The sequence below is a fragment of the Mauremys reevesii genome, linkage group 8 (assembly GCF_016161935.1).
Source record: "Mauremys reevesii isolate NIE-2019 linkage group 8, ASM1616193v1, whole genome shotgun sequence".
Taxonomy (NCBI): domain Eukaryota; kingdom Metazoa; phylum Chordata; order Testudines; family Geoemydidae; genus Mauremys; species Mauremys reevesii.
Window position 1 is genome coordinate 55,497,606 of NC_052630.1, and position 15,077 is coordinate 55,512,682.

The following is a 15,077-nucleotide window of genomic DNA, read 5'->3' on the forward strand; positions in this document are numbered from 1 at the left end:
AGTTGCAGGTAGGTGCCCTCCCGGGTCTTACGTTGACTCCGGAACTTCTTCCGGTACATCTCCGGGGTCAGCCCAAACTCGCGGAGCAGGGCCTCTTTGAACAGGTTGTAGTCCCGCGCCTCCGCCCCTTTCATTCGGCCGTACACCTCCACGGCGGTGGAGTCCAGTAAGGGGGTGAGGCACCGGATCCTGTCTGCGGGGTCAACCTGGTGCAGCTCACAGGCGTTCTCAAAGGCCATCAGGAAGGTGTCTATGTCCTCCCCCTCCTTACGCGGGGCCAGGAAGTTCGTATCGAAGCTCTTTGTAGGCTTGGGCCCCCCCTCACTCACCGCAGCCGGGGCCTCCCTGTTGTTCAGTTGGGCCATGGCCAGCTCATGTCTGCGCTGCTCCTCCTTCTCTCTCGCCTCGTATTCACGCTGGCTTTGTCTTTCCTCATATGCCCTCAGCTCCTTACGCTCCTCCATCTCCATCCGTTTGATCTCTCTCTCCAACTCCAGCCGCCTGAGTTCCACGGAGGCCGAGCGTCGCCGGGACGATCCTCTGCTGGCTGGGGGGGTCACGGTGCCCTCGGTAGCTGGGCTCCTCCTCCCCCTCCCCCTAGGCCTAGGGGTGGGGGGTCTCGAGGAGCCCTCATCCGCCGACTGGCCACTCCCAGCGAGTCCAGACACTGGGGCCTGCGCTGCATCTGCCCGGCTGCTTCCCTCAGAGACCGGGTCCGGTTCATTGACTCGATCCCTCTCCTCCAGCCGGGCAATCAGCTGGGCCTTGGTGAGCTTCCCATAGTGCAGCCCCCTCTGCTTGCATTGCTCCACCAGCTCGCACTTGCGCTGCGTGGCATACATCTTCCGGCTGGCCGCTCGCAGGCCGGGGTGCTCGCCGATCCCCACGGGTTCCAGGGGGACCCCTAGTGTGCCAGTCCTTGAGGTCACCACCCCTCTGCCAGGGTCGAGCTGCAGACTCCTCCGCCCCGGGGATCGCTCGCTGTGATCCCCCGGGGGACCCTGTTACTGCCAAGTCCTTCTCTCTGGCCACACTCGCCCAGGGGTGGATCGCCCCTTCGTTTTACTGCTCCCCAGTCACTTACTGCAGGGAGCGCCGTCCGCGGGGTGCAGTCGATCCCACCGCTGCCACCAGTTGTCACGGAGTGTGGGGGAGTCCGGCCCTGCACCCCTCTTCCCGGTCTCACAGTGACTCTCAGCCAGCGAGTAAAACAGAAGGTTTATTGAACAACAGGAACACAGGATACAGCCCAGCTTGGGTTCAGAGCCAGGACCCCTCAATCTGGCCTTTCTGGGGGGTTCAGGGTGCTTGGATCCCAGCCTAGGATCCCCTGAAACCCACCTCCCAGCTCCCAACCGAAGACTGATTCCACTTCCCCCCTCCCTTTGTCTAGCTACCGGCTAGAGGTGAGACCTCCCCTCCCCCAGGCCAGGCTCATGTTACAGCTGCATACCTGTCTCTGCCTACCAAGCACACAGACAGTCCCTATTCCATCACACCACCCTGACATTATAATCAAAGAGGCTGATAAAGGAGATGCTGTTGTCATCATGAACAGGTCTGACTACCAAAAGGAGATGCCAGAAAACTCTCCAATACCGAATTCTACAGGCCACTTCCATCAGATCCCACTGAGGAATACACTAAGAAACTGCACCATCTACTCAGGACACTCCCTACACTAACACTGGAACAAATCAACATACCCTTAGAGCCCCGACCAGGGTTATTCTATCTATTACCCAAGATCCACAAACCTGGAAATCCTGGACGCCCCATCATCTCGGGCATTGGCACTCTCACTGAAGGACTGTCTGGATATGTGGACTCTCTACTCAGACCCTATGCCACCAGCACTCCCAGCTATCTTCCTGACACCACTGATTTCCTGAGGAAACTACAATGCATTGGTGACCTTCCAGAAAACACCATCCTAGCCACCATGGATGTAGAGGCTCTCTATACAAACATCCCACACACTGATGGAATACAAGCTGTCAGGAACAGTATCCCTGATGATGCCACAGCACAACTGGTTGCTGAGCTCTGTGCCTTTATCCTCACACACAACTATTTCAAATTTGATGACAATATATATCTCCAGATCAGTGGCACCACTATGGGCACCCGCATGGCCCCACAATATGCCAACATTTTTATGGCTGACCTGGAACAACGCTTCCTCAGCTCTCGTCCACTCACGCCCCTTCTCTACCTACACTACATTGATGATATCTTCATTATCTGGACCCATGGGAAGGAGACTCTGGAAAAATTCCACCACGATTTCAACAGCTTCCACCCCACCATCAACCTCAGCCTGGACCAATCTACATGGGAGGTCCACTTCCTAGACACCACGGTGCAAATAAGTCATGGTCACATTAACACCACCCTATACCGAAAACCTACTGACTGCTATGCCTACCTTCATGCCTCTAGCTTCCATCCCGGGCACACCACACAATCCATTGTCTACAGCCAAGCACTGAGGTACAACCGCATCTGCTCTAACCCCTCAGCATCAAGCATTCTCAAAACTACAATACCCGCACGAGGAAATAAGGAAACAGATCAACAGAGCCAGATGTGTACCCAGAAGCCTCCTACTGCAGGACAGACCCAAGAAAGAAACCAACAGGACTCCACTGGCCATCACATACAGTCCCCAGCTAAAACCCCTCCAACGCATCATCAGGGATCTACAACCCATCCTGGAGAATGATCCCACACTTTCACAGGCCTTGGGTGGCAGCCCAGACCTCGCCCACAGACAACCTGCCAAACTGAAGCATATTCTCACCAGTAACTGCACACTGCACCATAGTAACTCTAGCTCAGGAACCAATCCATGCAACAAACCTCGATGCCAACTCTGCCCACATATCTACACCAGCGACACCATCACTGGACCTAACCAGATCAGCCACACCATCACTGATTCATTCACCTGCAAGTCCACCAACGTAATATACGCCATCATATGCCAGCAATGCCCCTCTGCTATGTACATCGGCCAAACTGGACAGTCTCTACGGAAAAGGATAAATGGACACAAATCAGATATTAGGAATGGCAGTATACAAAAACCTGTAGGAGAACACTTCAACCTCCCTAGCCACACAATAGCAGATCTTAAGGTGGCCATCCTGCAGCAAAAAAACTTCAGGACCAGACTTCAAAGAGAAACTGCTGAGCTTCAGTTTATCTGCAAATTTGACACCATCAGCTCAGGATTAAACAAAGACTGTGAATGACTTGCCAACTACAAAACCAGTTTCTCCTCCCTTGGTTTTCACACCTCAACTGCTAGAACAGGGCCTCATCCTCCCTGATTGAACTAACCTCGTTATCTCTAGCCTGCTTCTTGCTTGCTTATATATACCTGCCCCTGGAAATTTCCACTACATGCATCCGACGAAGTGGGTATTTACCCACAAAAGCTCATGCTCCAAAATGTCTGTTAGTCTATAAGGTGCCACAAGACTCTTTGCTGATTTTACAGATCCGGACTAACATGGCTACCCCTCTGATACTTGACATTTTTGCTGGTCTTTGCTTTCAATATAATACCAACGTTTTGCACATACTTACCAGTGCATGACTTCTGTTCTATGCTGCTTCAATCTGTCTTTTAGTTAAGGCCTGCAGAACACTTTATAAACACTGATTAATTAACCCTTACAGCACCCAGAAAAATATGATAGTGGCCATTATAAAAACAGCCTTTGCCAACAGTTATCACAAAATATTTGAGATTTCATGGTTTTGCCTTATATTGGATTAGGAATTAAAGGCCAGATCCTCAGATGCTGACTTCAGTGGAGCCACACAGACATATACCATCTGAGAATCTGGTCCCAAGTATGATAAGTTTGTGGTTTCTTAGCACAGAATAGCCATTTATTAGAGACATGCCTCCTCCATCCCCCAACAGGTGAGTAGTCTAATCGATTTAGAAAAGTATAAAATGATGTGTGGATTTTATACCACAGAAGTTACTGCAGATTTATATTGGTGCAAATGAGCAGAATTTGGTCTATTTGTCTATATTAGAGGCTTTAGTCCTGTTGTGACTCAAGATAATTACTTACCAGATGAGTTAATTAATAGTTGTAAATATTAACATAGCCATTCCTTAACATTTGTTCTAGATTGTTGTTTACCTAGGACTCTGTAAATGCTAGTGAAGATGCTCTACAAATGTTTGTACAATTATGTTAATTCATTGTCCCTTAACATATTAACTAATTCAAATTACAACATGACTGAAGCTCTGATTCTTACAGACATAACAGAGAATAAAGCCCAGGAATCCTGACTCCTAGTTAATAAATGTTTTTACTACAGGGTTCATGAAAGTTTCTTAAACTAAGTAGCCATGAGATAAGAGGAAAAGGTCTTCTCTTGGATCAGTAACTAACTGAAAGATAAGAAGCAAAAGGGCAGGAATAAGTGGTCAGTTTTCACAATGGAGCTAAATGAACAATGGGGTCCTCTACGGGTCTGTACTGGAACCTGTGTTGTTCAACATATCCATTAATGATCTGGAAAAGTGGGTGAACAATGAAGTGCCAAAGTTTGCAGAGTATATTCAAGCTAGTTAAGCCCAAAGTAGACTGCAAAGAGTTAGAGGGATCTCACAAAACTGGGTGACTGTACAACGAAATGACAGAGGAAAGTAAGTGCAAAGTAATGCTCATTGGAAAAAGTAATCCCAACTATACATGTACAATGATGGGTTCTAAATTAGCTATTGCCACCCAAAAAAAGATCTTGGAGTCACCGTGGATAGTTTTGAAAACTTCAGTTCACAATGCAGCAGAGGTCAAAAAAGCTAACGGTATATTAGGAACTATCAGGAAAGGGATAGAAAAGATGACAGAATATCATAATGCCACTAAATAAATCCATGGTGCACCTACACCTTACTGTGACCAGTTCTGGTCACCCCATCTCAAAAAGGATTTAGTGAAATGGAAAAGTTCCCAAGAAGGGCAACAAAGATGATCCAGGGTATGGAGCAGCTCCCATAGGAGGATAGACTAAAAAGATTCGGGTGGTTCTTCTTAGAAAAGAGACTACTAAAGGAGGATATGACAGGTCTATAAAAGTGTTATTTATCTTTTCCCACAATACAAAGACCAGGGATCACCCAATTAAATTAATGACCAGCAGGTTTATTACAAACAAGAGGAAGTGTTTTTTCCACACAATGCACAACTAATCTGTGGAACTCATTGCCACGGGATGTTGTGAAGGTCAGAAGTATAACTGGGTTAAAAAGAGACTTAGATAAGTTCATCAATCGCTATTAGCCAAGATGGTAAAGGATGCAAACCCATGCTCCATGCTACCCTAAACCACTGACTGCCAGAAGCTGTGAGGGGAAGACAGGGATAGACCACTCCATAGTTGCCCTGTTCTGTATACTCCCCGTGAAGATCTGGTATGGGCCACTGTTGGAGACAGGATATTGGGCAAAATGGACCATGGCCTGACCCAGTATGGCAAATCATGTTCGGAAAGGCTGGTCTGCAAGGTCAGAAAGGGTGGGTTTTTGAAGCAATAGAGCTACTTAAGTAGCTTGGGGTCTGTCACTGAAAACAGAATGCTCTGGGGAGTGGCATATGGCAACTAAATCAGGGTAGTTCAGATTTACTGTCAGCCACTTTTTATACATGAGCATAACAGGTGAATGCAAACTCAGAATGCATTTTAAACTGACAGTAGTATTCAGACACAGCCTTCCTGCTCTACTCACTGATTAGGTAAGGGGCAATAAGGCAAGAGGTTTGTAGATAGAATATTTGCAACAGAATACCTTCTCCCCACTGAAACTGGTTGTTCTAGTGGAACCTATTGTTTAGGATACCACCACCGCCATGGCTTTTCAGTTAAACCAGATTACCAACAGGACTTTATACCCATCAGATGCAAAGAATGGGCCCAGTTCAGATGTCAGTTACATCGGTATGAATTCAGAGTAACTCCATTGCAGGATATGGAGTTACCCTACACTGTAAGTGACAGCCGTGTCTGGCCAATACTTTATCATCAGAGGTAATGCTTGGAACATGAAAGTGTAATTTCAATAAACATTTGGTGCAAAATTGGAATGAGACGGTAAAGGAAAAAGGGGCAAAATCCTACAGTATTTATTCAATAGTGAGTCAACTCCTGCTGCATTAGTGGGAGTTTTGATTGAATAGGCACTGAGTTTAGGACTGAGACTAATACTTTGTGCTTATTTTAATGGACTTTACATTCATTATTGATTAACACTAACACCTTAGTTTAATAGGGATTATCCATAATTTCACAGATGGGTAAACTGAAGCATAGAGCAATCAAGTTAATTTACCTACAGTCATACAGTGAGGTAATTGCAGATCTATCATCAGAGCCAGGCAGTCCTGACCACTTAATACCCTATTCCAGCTGTTCTCTAACTCTAAAACCTAGATAAGGCCAGTTGCTGAACATCAAACCTTTCCTAAAGAAATGGGAGCAGAGGGAAGTAAGTGTGTAGACTCAACCATGTTCTTCAAAGGATTGGCATGGAAATGGCTGTGACAGGGATATTTTATTCAACAGATACAACATGTTTGTGTTCATCTTCTTATTCTGGCATGCTAATCCCTTCTGTCATTCCTCAGGCTTAGTGATGTGGCCTGACAGAAAAACTGTCAGAAAACAAGTTGTTAGTTCACCATTGCCAAGCAATTGACTTTACAACCCCCACATGTCATTATTAATCTTTGTAAAAATGCATAATAATCACATCTTTTGATCCATGGCATGACTTTATATCAGATAAACATCAGCCTTCTATTAAGACAAATAATTTGCATTTAGTCCAGAAACCTTCAACATGTGGCTTTAGAATCACAAGCTGGTCTTCATAAAGTCTACATCTAAGACGTGATCTGATACCAGGCGGAGCAAGCGAAGTACCAGTCAAACAAGCACTCCCCAACATTGCCTTGTGTACACACACACACACACACACACACACACACACACACACACACACACACACACACACACACACCAGCAGCACAAGGAATGGTGAGCAAATAGGCCAAATCACTGGGATGTGTCTCTCCCCCACTACCTTTCTTGACTGCTCAGAGGGATGGAGAGAGAAACAGTGCTCCACATAGTCTCCCTGCAACCAGGAGCAGAATAAACTGGAGACATTGTTGCATCAAATGGAGTCACAAGGACCCAACCAACAATTGTAGAATGACTTGATCCATCACACTTCGTCTCCCCATCCCCAGGTGCTTGTAAGCTGCATGTCAGTTGGTATCCAAACACTGATCAATGTACACACTGTTGTCACAATAACACAATGTCCAGTCTGATCCAGACATTGCAATAGAATATTAGGGTGTCACTGTTTGTGGCTCACTAGGACTGGCTAGTCAGCTAAGGGCCCAGTCACATTGGTATTCAAGTGAAACTCCCATTGGGATCAGTGGCAGTTTTGCCTGCATTATTTAAAAAATAAAGAGGGGGGTGCGGTGTCCCCATCAGCCCAAAATGGTTTTCTTGCTCTACAAGGCCACAGTTCTCTGCTGTAGCTGGATAAAAGCGAAGAAAAATAAATATGCAGTCCTCTTATGCGTTTAAATGAAGTCTACAATTGGCTACAATAAAAACATTCTTGCTGTTCTCTTTTGAGAAGACACCACCAGGTAGAAAGAGAATTAAACTATGGTGTCCTAGATTCAGCCCTGAGAGACACAGGTCCAAGGCTCACAGTGGCAGAAAGTCTGCCTGGAAAGAGATTGCAAGGTATAGATGCACCCATATTTTATATTTTGACATACACACTGTAATTGTAAATCTACATAAACAGTCTAGAACAGTGATTCTACAGAAACAACCTTTCTTGGGGGACAGAAGAGGTTAGTACAGAAGACTTCCATTTGGGGGGGAATCCACAGTTGATCTTAGTTGGGCAGCTGGAGTTCAGCCAGTGATGGACCTTTTGTCCATAACCCAATATGGCACAGTTAATAGACTTTGAACAGAAAAGGGCCAATCAAGCACATCTCTTACCACATGGAGAGAGAAAGACCCTATTGACATTCCAGTTGGAATTCTGCCACTTCAAGACAGACAGCAGTGAACCAGTTTATAAAAATGTTTGTCTGCTGTTAAATCACCACCACTGCCATAAAAAACTAGCACAACCAAAGAAAAAGTTTCATGGTGGATTTGCTGAGCTATGTTATATGCTGTATATGAAATACATACCAATGACACAGGACATTGTTAGCATGAGTTTGGGGGTACATGTTTTAATCATGAATGACAAACCCGTATTTAAAAGGAAGTCATGCCAATAAGTGCTGATAAAAAGCTTTGTAGTACAGCCACCATCCAGTATTCTATATATGCCACATTTACTGTAGAGAAACTATTTCAGATGTGTTATTACAACGTTTAACATTTTGTACTGACACTATCTAGTTTCTCTCTTCCTATAAAGCCAGGCTATGAACTATGGATTGATTATTTTAGAGGGCTCAGCACCCACAACTGGGGCCAGATTATTTAAAGGCTCAGCTGCTGTTTAGGAACCTAATCAAGTGAACAGATTTTAAATAGGCGCCAAGGTCTCTTGAAAAAAATCTGGCTTCACAAATTCAACTGGGAATCCACATTGGAGCAGGGATGGAATTCAACAATTATTTGTGTTTTCCACAGTGTTGTGGTTTTAAGGTCTGATAATTAGTGAGTTAGAAGCATATTGCTCATGGCCCCTATGGCATATCCCCAGCTCCACCATGGAATGAAGCACCAGTTTATTAGTTGATTGTTTGAGAGATATTAGACCTTAAATTTGCTACATGTTTAGCTCATTCAGGACAGAGTATTGCCAATCCTGGGCCTTGGGCCAGTATGATTTTGAAGGAAATTTCTTGTTTGAGGGAAAACAATATTTCTGCAGTTTAAAAAGCCATTTGAGACTCCTAGGAGATTTGCAGTGTCAGAAGAAGCCCCAGTGAAGATGTATTAGTAGGAAGATTACATGGTGGGGAGGGTCAAAGGTGTATGGTAAATGCTATTTATCACATGAACTAATATCACAGCCACACATGGCATAGAGACTGATTCCATTCCATTTACTGTGCAACTATTTTAGCTCAAAATAAAAACAAAAGTGAGATCATGACTAGAACCTAGAAATACTTATATGGCTTATGAAAGCCAATTAAAGACAACTGTTAAAGAGCAAGATAAGAGAACACTTAAGACCACCTTCTGTCAGTACTGCTTTGCCTGATGTAGCCGTAATCAATCACATTTCTCATTTCCATGTCTTCTAACCAAAGCTGGTTGAATATTGAAACACAGTGTCCATGAACATCTGTTTGAAATCCAAATATCAGTTCAGTCATATTCAAACCCCTTATTTATCATAATTTATGTGTAAATACTCGTGCCAAATTCTTCACACAAATGTGGTACAAATACCAAAACTGTGTGTGAATAAGAGTATTTGCATGCAGAACGTTATTTGCTCATCTGTTTGAAGAGTTTCAGTTCTCTAAACAGGGAGCAGAAACAATGCTAGGTGACTTCAGTGACCAATGACCTCATTAATAATGAAGCGTTCAAACATAACAAAAATGGGAAACTGTTTTCCTAAGCATCTCAGTGCATAGCTAGGGAGCACAATACATTCAAATAAAACAAAGGAGCTGTTTGAAATATTCACAAACCAAAAAAGGCTATATTCACGAGAAATCCTATTTGTAAGGAATATTGGGTCACATACTCAGCTGGTGTAAGCTATCATACCTCAATTGAAGTCAAGGGAGCTAGGACAACACTTTACACAAATTCAGGGTCTGGCCCAATATGACCAATTATTCTCCACTATGGACTGATGAGCCTACCAAGCGTCATTGGTGACTGACTTAGTCAATGTATCATGGTTCAGCTTTGTAAGTGACAAAAAATTTTACACATCTATTATAAAATAGCTTATTTATCCAGAGATCCATTTCTGGTTTTAGTAGATTGAGATACTGTTGATCTTTCAATGACTGTAGTGCAGAGAATCAGCAATTTCCTAATGTAATCCAGTTGAACCTAGAACTGAGATTTCTAATCTAAATGTCCATTATAAATGTTGGTATGCAAATTACATCAGATGTCGGGGCTTGGGGGAAGTTTTGGTTTTGCTATACTTGCTCCAAGATGTGTTTGAAGTAGCAATATTTCTAGATATTTACTGTGCAGAGCCAGCTGACTATTGGAAGTGTGGTATAAGAACACAATTCTAAACAGCTGTTCAGATCGACCACAGTTGTACCTCTTTATTTCCCGTTAGCAAACATACCCTGTCACAGGGTGTATACCATACCTCCTGAGGCCCCCTGCTGTAGGCCTTGTGGCCCTGCCACACCCTGCCCCCGAAAAGGTCAGTGGAGAGGATCCTCCAAGCTGCCTAGAGTGTCTGTGTGGGACACAGCCAATCAGGGCCCAGCATCTGAATATAAGAAGAGCTGAAGGGCCAGAGGGAGTTCAGTTCCTTTCTGTAGCTGTAGAAGGGTGGCTGGTTGATGGTGCTTCAGGGCCGCCCAGAGGATTCAGGGGGCCCGGGGCAAAGCAATTTCAGGGGCGCCTTCCATAAAAAAAATTATAATACTATACAATACTATATTCTCGTGGGGGCCCCTGTGGGGCCCGGCGCAAATTGCCCCACTTGCTCCCGCCCTCCCCCTGGGCGGCCCTGGGAAAAATAAACCTTCCGCATCTTGGCACAAACCCAGTTTTGAGAAAACTTCTTTACAAGGTATCACTGGTTCTCAGCATCAGCTAGTGCTAAAAGGCACTAAAGCTCATTAAAAGGGTTGGACACATATTTTCTGTCAAAACTCTTTTTGGATCGAAAACTAGGGGTTTTTAAAAAGCAGAAAAAAATCACGGACTATGTCTGCTTTCCTTCAAAATTTGTTGTGGTTTTTTTAATTGAAAAGCTGAAATTAGTCTGCCAAAACCTGAATACGGTTTGGGGTTTCAGAAGTGTGGCCAAATATTTGCTGCTTGCTGTGTTTGATTGTTTAAAGAAACAATAAAAAAATTCTGCTTAAAAAAAATCCAAAACTTTTGAACCGCCTCAGCTTGTGACCAAACGCCTGAGCCCATCCAGTCAGAGATTTTTCCAGGTTTCTGATACTCTGCTGGCTTCACAAACAGAGTGCATCTCGCTCTTCAGCGCTGGGGTGATTTCCATCTTGTTCTCCAGACCGTGAGGGCCATTATGGGGGAGGGCAAAGGGACCAGGAAGCAGGACGCTGCAGCTTACCAGCAGACCCGCAGCTTCTGTGACACCCTGATGGCTTTTGGGGTCAGTCACAGTTTACTGTGGGGTCCAATGGGAACCATCAGTGCCCTTGTCCGTGAGGATCATCTCCAGCCCTCCCTATGTCGCCATCCATCTTTGCCATTTTAAACTCCCGGTGCTGTAGGTTGGGTCTCCACAGGTGCCAGGTGCTCTCCTTCCTTCGGGGGGGCGGGGGAGTACGCTGTTATCTTCCTGCAGGAGACCCACACGGACCCATTCACTGAAGCGAGCTAGCGGCTGGAGTGGGGGGACAGGGTCTACTTCAGCCACCTTTCAGCCCATCAGGCCGGGGTGGCGACCCTGTTCTCCCTGCACCTATAGCTCGAGGCACTGGGGATTACCAGGGTCATGCTGGGTCGCCTGCTGCATCTCCAGGTTTGGGTGGAGGGGCTGATGTTGCATCTCATCAATGTCTATGCCCCGGCATCTGGCCCGGAGCGAGCATGTTTCTTTCGGCAGGCGTCCGCCTTACTCAGTTCTTTGGATCCTCGCGAGTGCCTGGTCCTGGGCGGAGACTTCAAATGCACCCTCGAGGAGCGAGACTGCATGGGGATCAAGCTGAGCCTGGCTGCCATGGATGTCCTTAGGGAGAGCATAGCCCATCCCTCCCTGGTGGACGTCTGGCACGACCACCACCCGGACGACAACTCTACATTCACTTTCCTCTGGGTGGAGGAACAACGGTCAAGCCATTCCTGGTTGGATCACATTTACTTTTCTCGATGTCATCTTTCACACGCCCCCTCCTCCAGCATTCGACCGGCCCCATTCTTAACCACCACTTGGTGGCCGTGACGGCCTCTCTTTCTTCAGAGAGGCTGGGGCCGGCCTATTGGCATTTCAATAACAGCCTGCTGGAGGATGTGGGATTTGTGGTGTCCTTCCGAGAGTTCTGGTTGGCCTGGCGGGAACAGAGACGTGCCTTTTCCTCAGCGCGGCGGTGGTGGGATGTGGGGAAGGTGCGCAAGCTCTTCTGCCATAGCCACACCCGGGGCACCAGCCAGTGGAGGGATGTAGTGATAGAGCAGCTGGAGGGGAGGTTTTGGAGCTGGAGAGGATTCACCCCTCTGTGAAGCATACCAGGAGAAGCTGGAGGAGTTCCAGGCCCTCAACGATCTTCGGGCCCAGGGTGCCTTTGTTCAATCCCGCATCCGTCTCCTGTGGGAGATGGATTGAGGCTCCCGCTTCTTCTACACCCTGGAGAAGAGTGGGGTGAAAAAGCACATCCTCTGCCTCTGGGTGGAGGATGGCGCCCCCCTCATGGATCCGGTGGAGCTGCCTCTCACTCCGGCCGAGTTCTTGGAAGCCCTCCGCCTCATGCCAACCAATAAATCTCCGGGCGTGGACAGGCTGACCGTGGAGTTCTACTACATGTTTTGGGACATCCTCGGCCCGGACCTTGCCACCAGCTGGGCTGAGTCTTTGGAGAGCAGGGTCCTCCCTCTGTTGTGCAGGTGTGCGGTGCTTGCCTTGCTGCCGAAGAAGGGGGACCTCCGCGATCTCCGGAATTGGTGTCCCATCTCGCTCCTCAGCACGGACTATAAGGTCATGGCGAAGGCCATCTACTGCAGCTGCAGTCCATGCTTGTGGACGTGGTCCCTCCTGACCAGACCTACACCATCCCGGGCCGTACCATCTTCGATAATCTTTATCTGGTCCGGGATCTCTTACAGCTTGGATGTAGGAATGGTCTGTCGTTCACCCTCCTGTCCTTGGATCAGGAGAAGGCGTTCGACCGGATGGACCACGGGTATCTCTTGGGCACTCTGTGGGCATTTGGCTTCAAGCCCCAGTTTGTGGGGTTTCTCCAGGTCTGTACGCCTCCGCAGAGTGTTTAGTCAGGCTCATCCAGACCCTGACTGCACCTGTCAGCTTTGGGCGAGGGGTGCATCAAGGCTGCCAAGTCAGCTGTACACTCTGGCCATTGAGCCCTTCCTTCGTCTCCTTTGCAAGAGGTTGATGGGGTTGGTGCTAAGTGAGCCAGAGATGCGGCTGGTCCTCGCAGCGTATGCTGATGACGTGCTTCTCGTGGTCCAGGACCCGGACGACCTGATGCGGGTGGAGGCCTGTCAAGTTGTTTATTCAGCAGCCTAAAAGGGTCAACTGGGTCAAGAGCTCTCGCCTGGTGGTTGGGGCTGGGTGGCAGGCAAGCTCCCTCCCACCTGCGCTTCAGGCCATCCAGTGGAGCACTGGTCCGCTGCTCTATCTTGGCGTTTACCTTTCTGCCACACATCCTTCTCAACCGGAGAACTGGCACAGTTTAGCGGGCAGGATGACTGGGTGGTTGCGGGGCTGGACGGGACTGCTCCGGTGCCTCTCCCTCCAGTGCTTAACCAACTGGTCCTGTCCATGCCCTGGCATAGACTCAACACCCTGTGCCCGCCCCTGGTGTTTCTGACCAATCTCCAGAAGCTGGTGCTGGAGTTTTTTTGGCCGGGACTGCACTGGGTCTCTGCAGGGGTTCTCCATCTCCCCATGAAGGAGGGAGGACAGGGCCTGACGTGTATGCACACGCAGGTCCACGTCTTCCACCTCCACGCCCTGCAGAGACTCCTTTACAGTGCAGGTGGCTTGGTGTGGAGAATATTGGCACATGCCTTCCTCCACCACCTGCGTGGGCTCCAGTATGACTGGCAGCTCTTTTTCCTCTATCGGAGAGGTCTTCCGTAATGTGGCCACCGAGGGGGTAGATCTCCTTGCGGAGCCCCTGCTACACAATCCCTATCTTCATGTGCAGGTGGCGGAGTCCTCCTTGGTGTGCCGGAGGTTGGTCCTGGCGGGAGTCACCAAGATAGGAGACCTCCTGGACTACGACCTGGAGGTTGGGTGGACCCCCAGGGGCTCGATCGGTGCATGGGGCTCTCCACCCTTATGATCCCCGGCACGTACTCCAGGAGGTGGAGTTAGCCCTGCCTCTCGTGGCTTGGTCTTTCCTCGAGCGGGTCCTGCGAGAGGGTGTGCCCCACCTGCCCCTCACTCCAGGCCCTCCAGATCTTTCCATTCAGCCCCCTGCCCATAAGCCTTCCTGGCCTCCCCTTCCTAGTACCTCGAGTCGGCTGCGTGCTATCAGGGCCAACTCTAGACCCCAGCGCGCCAAGCGCGCACTTGGGGCGGCATGCTGTCGGGTGGGCGGCAGGCAGCTCCGGTGGACCTCCCGCAGGCATGCCTGCGGAGGGTCCGGTCGTCCGGCGGCTCCGGGGACCTGCCGCAGACGTGCCTGCGGAGGGTGCACTGGTCCCGCGGCTTGGGTGGACCTCCCGCAGGCGTGCCTGTGGATGCTCCACCGGAGCCGCGGGACCAGCGGACCCTCCGCAGGCACGTCTGCAGGAGGTCCACCGCAGCCGTGGGACTGGCGACCGCCAGACCCCCCCTCCCCCCCCCGCGGCATGCCGCGCTGCTTGGGGCGGCACAATTGCTAGAGCTGCCCCTGCGTGCTATGCAGCTGGTTCATTTCCACACCACACCAAGGGACCATCTATACATGCTCATGCTGCACATGCTCCATTACCCCCACGTCATGTCCCACCCTGATACTGAGTGGCGGGACCTTTTACCAGCAGTGGAGGGTGGGGAACCCCGGTGGGCCAGTTTATATTCCACCTTAGACGCACGGACCCCAAAGCTAAAATGACAAAATTGTTCTAAATACAGACACTCCCTGACTTATGCAAATTTTGCGTAAGTCGGAAACATATCTCTGCCCATT